This window comes from Vipera berus (assembly GCF_964194415.1).
Source record: "Vipera berus genome assembly, chromosome: 1".
Classification (NCBI taxonomy): Eukaryota; Metazoa; Chordata; class Lepidosauria; order Squamata; family Viperidae; genus Vipera; species Vipera berus.
In genome coordinates, this window is record NC_138202.1 from 234670641 (window position 1) to 234683799 (window position 13159).

A 13159-nucleotide genomic window follows, 5' to 3' on the forward strand; every position below is an offset into this window, starting at 1 on the left:
GGCATCAGTGCATCAGTATTTAGTACCTTTCATTAATGTACTTTTGATGTCTATGTTGCATTCTTTTTGGGGTAAGGATCGGATGGCTATCTAAAATCCAAAGTTAATCAAGTTTCGTATTCAGCTTCCAACAATAGTCAACCAAATCCATATGGAAAATGTACAAGTACGGTATTCTTATTTATCATCATAGCTCTACCACCTTTGGTCCTTGTCTCTATAATATAATCATTCTTATATTTATATTATATAAATAATATTTTTGGCAGCATTGGTAGTAGTTGCAAGGGGGGAAAAATCTGACACTCATTAAACTGATATGATGATGAAGGTGAATGTTTATGCACTTTCTAAATGCTAAGAGAAATGATCAAGATCAAAATGTTCACAGTAGTCCATTTTATGTGGCTTAAATTGAAAAGTTGACGTAGCTGACAAAAAAGGTCTGTAAGGGTTCAGTTTGAAAAGTCATGTAGTCAAAGTATAAAAGCAAATTTAAGAGGGCAGCAGTCCCAGGTGAAGAGGTTAAAAATTAAGGAAGCAAGAAGCTATGTGGGTAAAGAATTGAAAGGACCAGACCTAGATTGATCTGGGGGAAAAAAGCAGATGAAGAAAAAAGGCAAAATCAGCAAAAGTTTGGAAGAGAAGAAATTTGGGCCACGGAACAGCTCTGGTGATCAGAATAAGTAGCCAGTCCCATTGTAAGATATCACGTTCCCGCAATGTTATTGCAGTCAGCTCCTTTTCTGTGTTCATGATATTCTAGATTTCTGTTCCCAGAATTCCTAGCACCACATTTGGTCCAAATTCTGGGAACTCTAAAATATTTGAATAGGTTGGGAAAATTTGGGCTACTCTTCATCAGCTTTGGTCTCTTTCACTTCCTCTTGGAATAGAGATGTGCTCATTTTGGACTGTTGGTTTTGCTATTGTTCTTTGTGCTATCAACAATCCATATGTGATTGTGATGGGATATAGGTATAATATAACAAATAACTAAATTTTGGTCATTTTAATTTTATTAATCAAGAATTCTCATCATTTCTGCACAGAGGAATCCAGAATAACTGTAAATCTTTAAAACAAGGTCATTTAAAATGCATAAAACTAAGAACACTTGGGTTTTGCAAATCCTTCTGAAATAAAAAGTCTATAAATGCAATGGTAAATTCTAAAGGTACATACTGAAAGACAAAAGTGGGAAGAACAGAAAGTGCATCATTATGGTGATCCCATTTAAAATTCAGTGTGATTTCATTTGCATGAGAACTCAAACAAGTGTTGCCAACTTTTAAAGAATCAGTCTGTTTAAACAGCTTTGACACGAGTAATGCTAAAATAATTGCTTCTGGGGAGAGATAAATTTCTAGAGAAATATATACAGGCACATGTGACATTATCATCCACCCCAAATAATATTTATCATTTTATGGAAGATAGATATTCTTGTAAAATGGAAAGTGAAAACAATAATCAGAGACAGGAGACAGTGAAGCACTTGCTGTTTTCTCTTGTGTCTGATCGCCAATGTATTAGAATTTATGTTCTTTATATATTAATAGATTGCAGAAAAAGCTTGAGATGAATTACACAGGTGACCCGGCACATGAAGATTGTTTTACAAATTTGATCACATGTCAGTTTTTCCAATTTTTCAATGTATTGAGGGGTACATTGCTGCAAAGCATGATTAATCTATAAGCCGACATACTGTCCTAATCAACATTTGATACAATGCTAATTCATAGCACTGCATTAGAACATTAATATGGAACAACCCTGTTCTCTCTTATCCTTCCTTTCATAAGCACTCCAACCCTACTTACCTTAAACCTAATTAGTAAAGTGACAATGAAACACATTTTTTCCATTTGGTATGTCATGGTGTTGTTGCTTGAGATGGTCGGGTTGGTGTCAGAACCAGGGTATTATTGTAAAGGAAAAGAGAAGAGGAAAAGGAGTAATATGCAATTCAAGGGCAATGAAAGAAATAGGCAGTCCTTGCTTAAACACTGCCTTGTTCAGCAGTCATGTGCAGTTATGATGGGGATGAAAAAGTAACTACAACAAATTGTTGCATTTCTGAACGTCGCAGATCTGTAAATAAATTAAAAAAAAAGCTGGAATGAGATCCTAAGTACAGGAGCGGTGTCACTTAGCGACTGCTTCACTTAATGAATGAATTGCCGGTCCCAATTGTGGCTGCTAAATGAGGACTAATTGTATCCAGTCCTTTGGTAATTGCCAATCTATGCAAATATACATCTGATTTGTGCCAATGAAAGTTTTGTTTGTTGCTGTCCTCAGGTAGTGGTCATTAGGGCAATCAAATCTCATATCCACGTTATGTAATGTAAATCTTAGAATCAAGGCTTATACATGTTTTTAATTATGGAAAAGGGTAGTACACTTATGACCTGGGATTACAAAAACTCTAGCAGTACGCTAACATCAGTTGCTGAACAAACTTATGCAATTCATGAAGGAAGAAACGAAAAGGATTCAGTATTTTTCTCAGGCTTTGTAGCAGTGAGCCAAACTCACAGAGGAGAGTTTTAGGGGGAAATTTTATTCATTATACTTCAGGTTGATTAATGACCAGTCAACATTTCACAGAATATGAATAATATCAGAGAAAAGTGTTTATTTTTATTTTTTTAAAAAAATCTTAATATAAAGAAGATTTGGGTGCATTTAGAAAATGAACAGGAAAAAAAGTGGCCTCCATTTTATATTATTCTTCTCTATAGAACTGTTCTTTAGTCAATAAGGGACAGATTTAAGGCCATGTCAACCATCTACTGAGTGTAAACTATTTATTTCCAGTTTCTGATAGCAGCTGAACTGAGAGAAGGAGAGTGAGTTTTTTATATAACGTATTGTATTGAATGGGTTGAGAATTTATTTCTTGGCATCTTAATACAGTAGGGAAGGGAGGGAGGGAGGGAAGGAGGGGGGAAGGAAGGAAGGAAGGAAGGAAGGAAGGAAGGAAGGAAGGAAGGAAGGAAGGAAGGAAGGACAAGAAGTTATTCTAAATATGTACCCTCAGTGCTAGAAAGGATTGATTGTGGAATAGGTAATATAATTGCATTTCATTTATTGATTAGTTGATGTTATTGAACAAGCTCCAAATTAAACATGCTCAACAGTATAACCCCTGTGTCCAAAGAAAGCAAAAGTCACTTGAAAAAAGGAAAACAGAAGGAATTATTCTGTATTTCCTTTAAACATTTTAATCTATCTGAATGCTGAATTTTGAAACATATTTAAAGAGTATTATTTTCTCATCGCGAAAAAGTCAAGAAAATATAGTAATATTAGAAAGTGCTTCAAATTGTGTTTTATGTACTACATAGTGTTATTGCAAGTAGTACTGTATAGTGCCTCCATTTCTATGTATTCATTTTTATCATCCAACTTCTGTTTTGTTTAATGAAGATCATAATGAAATTAAAAAAAAAATAAGGAATACAGAAATAGGTGTTAATATAAAAGCTCTGCATGGAAGTAATTCCTGCAAGTCCTTAGTCATGTTTATATACAAATTCCTAATGATTTTATTTATCGCATGATTTTTTTTCCCTTCCTTTTACTAAAACTTCAGTTAACAATACATACCAAGCCACAAAAGTACAACTGAAACATCAAATAAAATCATATCAGTCCCATATTAAAACCTGCTTCAGCAACAATTACAGTAGCTTAAATGACAAAATCCATGGCAGAAAATTCCAATCTAGAAATTTTGGAATGGCCATCAATAAAGACCGTTTCTCAATGGCCAGCTGAGGAACTTAAATCTCAATAAGCTCATATAGAAAAGTGATGGTGAAATAGCCTATTCTTGTTAGGTAGGGATTTATAAGCCATTTTAGTTTTATTGTCATATGTATCTAATAAATTGAATGCAACACCATATTAAATTCTATAGTGTTTCAAAATCCAATATTAGTGATAAACTCAAATTACAGAGTCTATTTTTCCCCCCTTTGGGCCTTTTCCCATTTTCAGACATTTATATACCTGATCATTGGTTGCATACTCAACTATATATTAGAACAGAATAGAATAATAGAGTTCGAAGGAAATTTGGAGGTCATCTAGTCCAATTCCCGCCCCCTGCCCAGGCAGGAAACCCTATACCAGTGATGGCGAACCTTTTAGAGACCGAGTGCCCAAACTGCAAAACAGAACACACTTATGTATCGTCGGGTGCCAGGTGAGCATGGCCCATTGGGTGGATGTGACTGCAGTGGTAACAGTAGACTGGGTGGGACTAAAAAGTTCAATCAATCAATTCCAACTTTGTGAGATCTTTTTTTTTACCATGAGAAGTTGAAATTGATTGATTGAACCTTTTTTTTTGCACATGGCGGAGTCCTAAAGCGAAAAGTTTTTATAAAACCCAGCTGAAGGCCTAGGACTGGGGCGACGGCATCTGTGCCCACAGAGAGGGCTCTGCGTGCCATCTGTGGCATGCTTGCCATAGTTTCACCATCACGGCCCTATACCATTTCAGACAAATGGTTGTCCAATCTCTTAAAAAAATCCAGTGCTGGAGCATTCATAACGTCTGGAGGCAAGTTATTCCACTAACCATACCGTACTTAGCAAGGTATGCTGTTGGGGCAGGGAGAATAAAGAAGACATAGCTGAAAGTTTTTCCAGGTTCAAACATTTTATAAAAAGGAACTAATCTCATTATAATTAAGTTATGTATTCTCATATAATTTATCGATTCAATAATTGCAACATTTGCAGTAAAGTATATGTAAAAATGCTGTGCTTGAGTTTTAGAAGACGGGAGGGGAGAGAGCGGAGGAGGAGGAAAGAAGATAAATCAGATTTCTGAAGCAAGAAGATGAATGCAACATGAAACTTTTTCAGGCCTTAAAAGCTAAGGAAAAGTTTAATGATTTAATTTTCCAGTATGCTAGTACTCATTACTGCAATAAAATCAACAAGGCTTGTTTTTCTTAAAAATAACGGGGGCAAAAACTATTTAATTTTCCATTTAATAGCAATACCATTTTTTTAAAAAATACTTTAAAGAATTTCAGTATTTCCCATCAATTTCAGTATGAAAGAAAAATGTTTTTTTTTTTTACTGAAAACATTTTAAACTTAGAAATGTATTATTTGTATACTGATTTTAATTCTCTTTCCTGTTGTTGGCAATCAAGATAAGTCAAGATTTTAATGTGAAATTATATTATTTGGCTTGGGATGGTTTCCCTTCAGTGAATTTTCTAAGAAAAATCACACCAAAAGAATATGCAGTAGAGAGTGCTCATAATGTCTCAGAACTTAAATATCAGGCAAGTAAAAACAAATACTATGGAGCAAGAAGGAGTGATGCCAGCTCATTCTGATCATGCCAAAGATAAATGGCTAATTTTAGTGACTTGTATATTGCAAGATTTGGTCCAAGATATTTTGCTGCCTAAAGCAGAGCAGCAGATGAGACACCTCCCTTTAGGTCAAGGAATTCGAACCTAAGGCCATCCAAGTTATTTTGATACCTGGTAAGAAAAACATACAAATACCTGACCTTCTCTGGTTACTAAAATATAAATACTGTAAATACATTTTTATTTTTTTAAATGGTGCCTTTTCATAATCCAACAAGAGCTGCTTGAGGCTCTTGTTCTATTCTGCCCAAAATAGGGCCCATACTAAATATTTAACATTCAATGGAGTTTTCAACATTGAAGTGTGTGTGTGTATACACACAACACAGTCACAGAATGGATCCTACTTGATAAAAAGTTAAAGAGATCTAAAACAAAATGGATTCACAATATCAGCAAGCATTGTAGGCCCAATTGGCAATGGCTAAAATGATGATGATACACATGCACACACACGCACACGCACTTCCTCTGTTCAATCATGTCCCATTCTCAGAGACTGCCTGGATAAGCCTCTGTAATTTTCTTGGCAAAGGTTTTCGTAAGTGGTTTGCCATTGCTTCCTTCCTAGGGCTGAGAGAAAGTGACTGGCCTTGGGTCACCCAGTGGACTTTGTGCCTAAGGTGTGTAAGATAAGAACTCAGAGTCTTCTGGTTTCATAATCTCTACACCAAACTGGCTCTGTATCAGAAATACTTAGTTAATTCCTATTCTCTTTCCCCCCCTATTGCCATCTAGCCCCCCATCCCCCACCCACCCAAATCCTTACTTTGAAGAGGAGGAGGATAGGATTACTATCAGTTCCTATTCAGGATTTTGAGACTTTCCTTGAATTCCCTTTTGAATGCATGCCTTTTCTTTGCAGGGAAGAAAGACCTACCATAAATTATGGCAATGGAATTCTAACATCACTGTATTCACACATTCTTTCTGTGAACTGTGATGTTGCTTCCAACATACAGTATGGACAGTTAAAGTCTCCTTTATCCTGAATAGTACAATAAAGTCATTACTTCTATATGTTCAGTTGCAGGGACTGGGTTCCAGAATATAGCAGAAAGAAAATATATGCTTTGAAGCTCAGATTTTATTTGCATTTTATTTATTTGTATCCTACCTTTACTCCTAAAAGATCAGGACAGGGTCCATATTATTATTATTATTCTGTATGATTCTTGTAACAGCCTTGGAAATAACATAGGATGAAAGATAAATTTAAGATTATCTAGTGAGCCTGATGACTGGCTGATTTTAATTCCCCAAATTACTCCCTCCACTAGAGGAGGTATGGACTTTTAATAAATTGCTGGATTATAACTCCCAGCATTCTTCATTATTGTCTGTGGTGGCTGAGGCTGCTGAAAGTTATTGTGCAGTGGGTTCTTGGCCGCATGGTCAGACAACAGACAATGGACTCAGCATGGCAGCTCTTTATTGGTAGCAGTACCGAAGCAAACAAAGGGGTTACCTGTACCCCCTTATATACTTGGCCAGGTGCACTGGCAGCCAATCCCTTATTTGGGTTTTCCTGCCGAGCGCTTACCAGCCAATCTAGATACAGTACAGCGCCACCTGATGGTCACAATGAGCTGCTGCTATATTTTATTATCCCCATACATAACAAAAGTTGTGATTCAGCAGCACCTGAGTTACTGGAAGTTCTTTTCTGCAATGCAACATATTGGATAAATCTGATTCTATGCAACCCAGTGTTCAGAATTAAGGCCCTCTAAATCACTGAGACTTACTTCAACCATTTTAAATCTCAACTCAGTGTGTGTGTGTGTGTGTGTGTGTGTGTTTGTGTGTGTGTGTGTGTGTGTGTGTAGTGCGATATATGTGATAGAAAGACGGAGGCTTCAAGTTAGTATTGACTTCTGGTGATTCTATGAAGTTTTCTTGACAAGAGTTCTGGAAGTGTTTGTCCCTGCCTGCTTCTTAGGGTTGAGAAAGAGTGACTGGATCAGCTGGCTTTTGCATCAAAGGCAGCATTAGAACTCATAGTCTTTTGCTTTCTGGTACTTTAACTGGTACTGGTACTGGGGAGGAAAGCCATGGCAAACCTAGACAGCACACTAAAAAGCAGAGACATCACCCTGCCAACAAAAGTGCGTATAGTCAAGGCCATGGTCTTCCCAGGTGCAATGTATGGCTGTGAAAGTTGAGCACCAAAGAATTGAAGCCTTTGAACTATGGTGCTGGAGAAGACTCCTGTGAGTCCCTTGGACTGCAAGGCAATCAAACCGGTCAGTCCTAGAGGAGATCAACCCTGACTGCTCTTTAGAAGGCCAGATCCTGAAGTTGAAACTCAAATACTTTGGCCACCTAATGAGAAGGAAGGACTCACTTGAGAAGAGCCTAATGCTGGAGAAGGGGACGACAGAGAATGAGGTGGCTGGATGGAATCACTGAAGCAGTAGGCGTGAGCCTAAATGGACACCAGAAGATGATAGAGGACAGAAAGGCCTGGAGGAACATTGTCCATGGGGTCATGATGGGTCGGACATGACTTCGCAACTAACAACAGCAACAACTACTGTAACCACTATCCCTGATTTCTATCGATTTTACTGTTCGAGATAAGCACATATCAAGCTGCTCATCATATACCAAGCTGTCCCGTCACTGGAGGCTTTTAAGAAGTGACTGGACAGCCACTTGTCTGGAATGGGTGTGGGTCACCTGCTTGAGCATGGTATTGGCAGAAGATCTCCAAGGGCCTTTCCCATTCTGTTATTCTGTTCTGTCCTGTTTCCTGAAATCCAGGCTGGATTCCAGCTACCAACAGAAGAGTATTTGTAAGACATCCAAGTACAGAACTCTAATGACCAGCTTTCTCCCCACAAGGTTGATTAAATTCTCTGTAATAGATGTAGATGGTGTACATGGCTGCAGTGAGCGGGAAAATTATCCCCTCCCTATTTCACTTATCTTTCAAGGAAAGAGTGAAAGAAATACTACTTGACTCTCTCCAGGAAGATTTGAGGAACTTTCCATCCAAACTTCCTTCTGGCAGATGGGTACTCATTTGTATTTAAAACTGTGTGACTTTAAGTAGATTTTGTGCATTGTTTTTGTGCTGATGTTATATCAAAGCCTAGGGGGTAATAAGATTATTCTTAGTTCTCTATTTAGCATCTTTTTTAGATATCTATTTAGCAGTGCCTTATACTCACACTTTTCTGGAGGTGCAAACCTAAATACTATAACAGCAAAGCAATGTGTGGTTGCTTAATGAAGTAGCACTATTTGTGTAGAAAAGCAAAGTTACCAGGATAAAAAGCATCACAAGTACGTAAAACATTCAGAAAAGCTTACTATGAAGCAATTTCCTTACCCGGGAAAGAAAACTGGGAAAGAAAACAGAACAAACAGGCAAGAACAACTTGCAATGCAACCATGCAAATCTTACAAAGAAATGGCTACTTTAATGATTGAAAAATACTGTGTTTTCACTCTTTTTAGAATACTTTGTACAGCCCTAGAAAGTATCCTAATCACCTATTTTTCAAATTTAGACATCTTATGCCTCAAAACTGGGTTTTCCACAGCCCATTTCTGGTAATTGCATGGAAATGCAACTATGGAAATAATAAACACCAAATTTCAAATATTGGTACCATATAAATGATGCAGAGATGGATCCAAAAATTTAGCATTGCAACATAGACCAGCCAAAATCTATTTTGAAATGAAATCATTTCAAAGCAAGAACATCCATGTAAAAATCATGGGATTCAGGGTACTTCTGTATTGTCATTTTTTTTTAATTCCCCAAACTCCTGAAGCAGTTTGAAAATGATCCATACTCATCTTTTGCTCTGTCAATCTTGCAACAATGAAAACAAGAATTGCTCTGTCCTGAGCTTCCATAGGATTTGGAGAAACAAAAATTCTCTCCAACCTAATGCAAAACAATATACACATATACCCAGGGCTTTTTTTCTCATAGAATGCTCAGAACAGAGTTCTGGCACCTTTTTTGGATGGAACCTTGTAGGGTAGGCAAGGCGGGTTCTACGACATGTGTGAGTTCCGGCACCTTTTTTCTTTTACAAAAAAAGCACTGCATATACCATATGTATGTGTGTGTTTCTATAGTATACATTCTCCATATTATATTCTTCATTTTGTGGGCATTAGTTTGGATTTATTCAAAACCAAATATTAAAATCTTAACAGATCCTTTGGGGAGGAGGGTGGAACTGCAAACCCCCTTTCCTGTGAAATATCTAAGGCTGCTGAAATCCAGAAAGCTGGATTGAGATAAACATTTCTGCAAATGGGAAAACAGAATACTTATAAACCTGAGACAGCTCCATTGCTTTAAAGAAAATGACAGGTTTTCTGGCCTTTTAAATATTCTGTGGCTGAGTGAGAGACATTACTCACCTTTATAACATTGTTAGAACACAGAAGTTCTGAGATGGGATTTGAATGTCATGAAATCCTTGTGTAGAAGTGCTTGTCCTGATAAGAACTCCCATGTATCAGATTTTTTTTAAAGTAGATAATTACTTACTCTTTAACAGCAAACTCACTTTAGAGAGCCTTCTGGCTTCATCCACCTATTGTGCTGTAGTAGTGCTCATGAGAGCCAACTTTATATTTCCATAGAGATGGCTGAGTTATGCCAGAAGATATAATGAATTGCTTATGCCTCCAGTGGAGAGGCTTATAGGACTGGGGCTAAAACTGAGGCAATAAAAATAGAGAACAAACCTACATCCCCAGGAAAACCGGAGCTTAAAGCAGCTTTATTAAAAAAAAATATCTATGGATGATCTTTCCCCACTTCTCAAAAGAACAGTTCAGAACCGAACAGCCAGAATGCTATAATAACAGACTAACAAGAGTTTGAAGGGACCTTGGAGGTGTTCTAGTCTGACTGTTCTGGAAAAATGGCTGTCCAATCTTTTCTTCAAAACCTCGTGTTGGAGCACCCACAACTTCTGGAGGAAGTCATTCCACTTATCTAACAGTCAGGAAGTTTCTCCTTAGTTCTAGGCTGCTTCTCTCCTTTGATTAGTTTCCATCCGTTGCTCCTTGTCCTGCCTTCAGGCGCTTTGGAGAATAGCTTGACTCCCTCTGCTTTGTGGCAGATATTGGGACACTGCCATCATGTCACCTATTTACTAGATAGTAAACGTGGGCGTGACTCACTTAACAACTGCTTTGCTTAGCAATGGAAATGCTGATCCTAACTGGGGTTGTAAGTTGAGAACTACCCATACAAGCTCTTTTTTGAGAAGTGATAGAGGAGAATGGATTTCTCCCATAGAAAGATCCTCTGCCCCAGTTTCCCCAAACAGAGGCATAAAATGCAGCAACTTTCAAGAGGGAAATCAGGAAGGTGTCTAACGAGGGTTTCCCTTCCTGCCTCCTTGGTCTCAAGTCTCCACTTCCGCTTCCGGGGAGAGATGTATCAGCCTTCTGAGGTAGTCCAGACAGGAAGCACACCCCCATGAACTAATTTTACTTTATTGTAAGGTCACATTAACAGAATCTTGCAAGTCTGAAATTACATTTGTCCCCTTTCGCCTTTACAGCCTTAAAAAATAGGGAAGGTCCCTTCTGAGATGTTTGTCATGCCCACATCTCTGCTGTAGGCTAAAGGCCTCTTATCTGACTATTCCTTTGGCTGTAGCTCTTTCTCCAATCCGCCAAGGTCATTCCATATACCATCACAGAATGTCAGTGGGAGAAGAAAACCGAAAATTCATTGGCAAGAGAGAAAATGCCATGCTTGATCTCCTTATAGCTTATAATATGCTAGAGATGTTATGACATTTTGTTGCAGACTCCCATCATCGTCATCATTATCATCATCATCAGGCTCTGCCATTTAATCATTAATCATTAATTGATTTCTACTGAAGAGCCCCTTATAAATGCAGAGAAGCTTTCAAAGCCAACCTCTTAATGAAAGTTACAAGGTTGTAATATAGTTTATATATATTGCCAGAAGCTGCAATTGCGAAGGACGGCTCTAGGTTATTACTGGTTTGTAGGCTGAATTAACTAGATCATTTCAGATACAACTTATCATATTTCACTGATACAAAATTTACCTAGAATGAAAAAAAAAATAAAACACCTGGACCTCGTAATTAATTTAAAATTGTGGCAGATTAACCTGTCACAAACCAGTAGCAAATTACTAAGAAGCACGGTAGTTGATTCAAACTATGTACAGAGCTGCTTAACTACCATTATATTCAAAAAAGTGGAAGAAGCTAATATGGAGCACATACATTTTTAACTTAATAGTTTTTAAAAGACTTACTAAAAGGAAGCATAGATAAAATGTTTAGGTGTTTTCATCTTTCATAGTTTACTATTAAGATTTCTTTCATAGTTTACTATTAAGGTTTCTATTTGTACGTATTGTTTGGAATATCTATCATCTGAAGTATTTATTCCAGGACCATTATTTCTTGCTCAGCATTCAAAGAGCCATTCATCTGTGTGCTATTTTATCTAAGATTTCGCTATATACATGATTTAATCAAAACTAATATGATATCATCAACTGTACCATGGTGTCACGGTAAGTTATGATGGCTGAGGAAGACATTATTAAATGCTTTGTGGATACATCAGTATTCGTGCATTTGATTATATCCTGACTTTTTTAACAGGATGTCAACATGCCATACATACTGCTCCCTCCTCCTATTTTTCCCCACAAGACCATCTCTGTAGGTTAGGCTGGGCTAAAATGAAAGAGTGATCGATCAAAAGTCCCCCAATGAGTTTCCACGGTTAAGGTGAACTCCACCCTCCTGTTCCTACATCTTCATCATTATACCATAGAGGTTACTCATGTAACCTAATAACAGCTACGATGGTGCACTTCTATCCCAGTTTTAGTCCTCTTCAATTACGGAGGTAATAGATTACTTGGAAATAGTGAGTACTTCTGAGGCCAACCTCTATTGTGAAGATCAAGTGAGAAACTCCAACACCCTTTCTCTTCAGTTTTAGTAGGAAAGTGCAATATAAAAGTGATGATGATAACAAATTAAGAAATGCATTCTGTAGTTATTCTACTGCTATGCAAGCAGGCAATGAAAATTTCCTCAGGTTATTTGCATTGGATAACCTAAATATTTTCCAATAATGGTGTATTGTTTTAAGAATTTCGAGTGAAACAGGAGAATTCTAAAGACAAAGAATTTTGTGGCAGCTGATCAGAGATACAGTGAATGTGACTCTGCCAAGTGTCCATACAATAAATTATATGTTACATATAAGTAACACTCGGTATGGAATTTATCAGTGAAAGTCAGTGGACTTCCTAGCAAGCAGACCTTACTGCCAACTGTTCACTTGTTCTCAGCAGACGCAGTCTACAACTTTCACATCTTCAAAATTATATCTACTGAGGAATTGTGAAAATATTATCCTCTTTGGTACCCTATGTGAAAAGTGATTACCCAGTGTGTAACTGCAACAATATCTTTAAAAATACCCTATGATTTAAAAAAAAAACAATAATTGGCTTATACATTCTCTAGTATATTAATGCAGCTTTTCCTGATATTCCCTCCCCCAAAAAAGTGTATCCTGCAGCCAGCCAATTAAATTTAAAGTGGTGGACACAGATTTAGCAAAGTCCTCTTTAAATATTATATGTGTAAAATTTAGCAAAATGAACAAGCAACAACTCTTATTCTAACTTCGCCAAAAAAGAAGTTACTGACGAACGTTTCAACACATGCCAGTTGATGGAGAAACAATGAAGG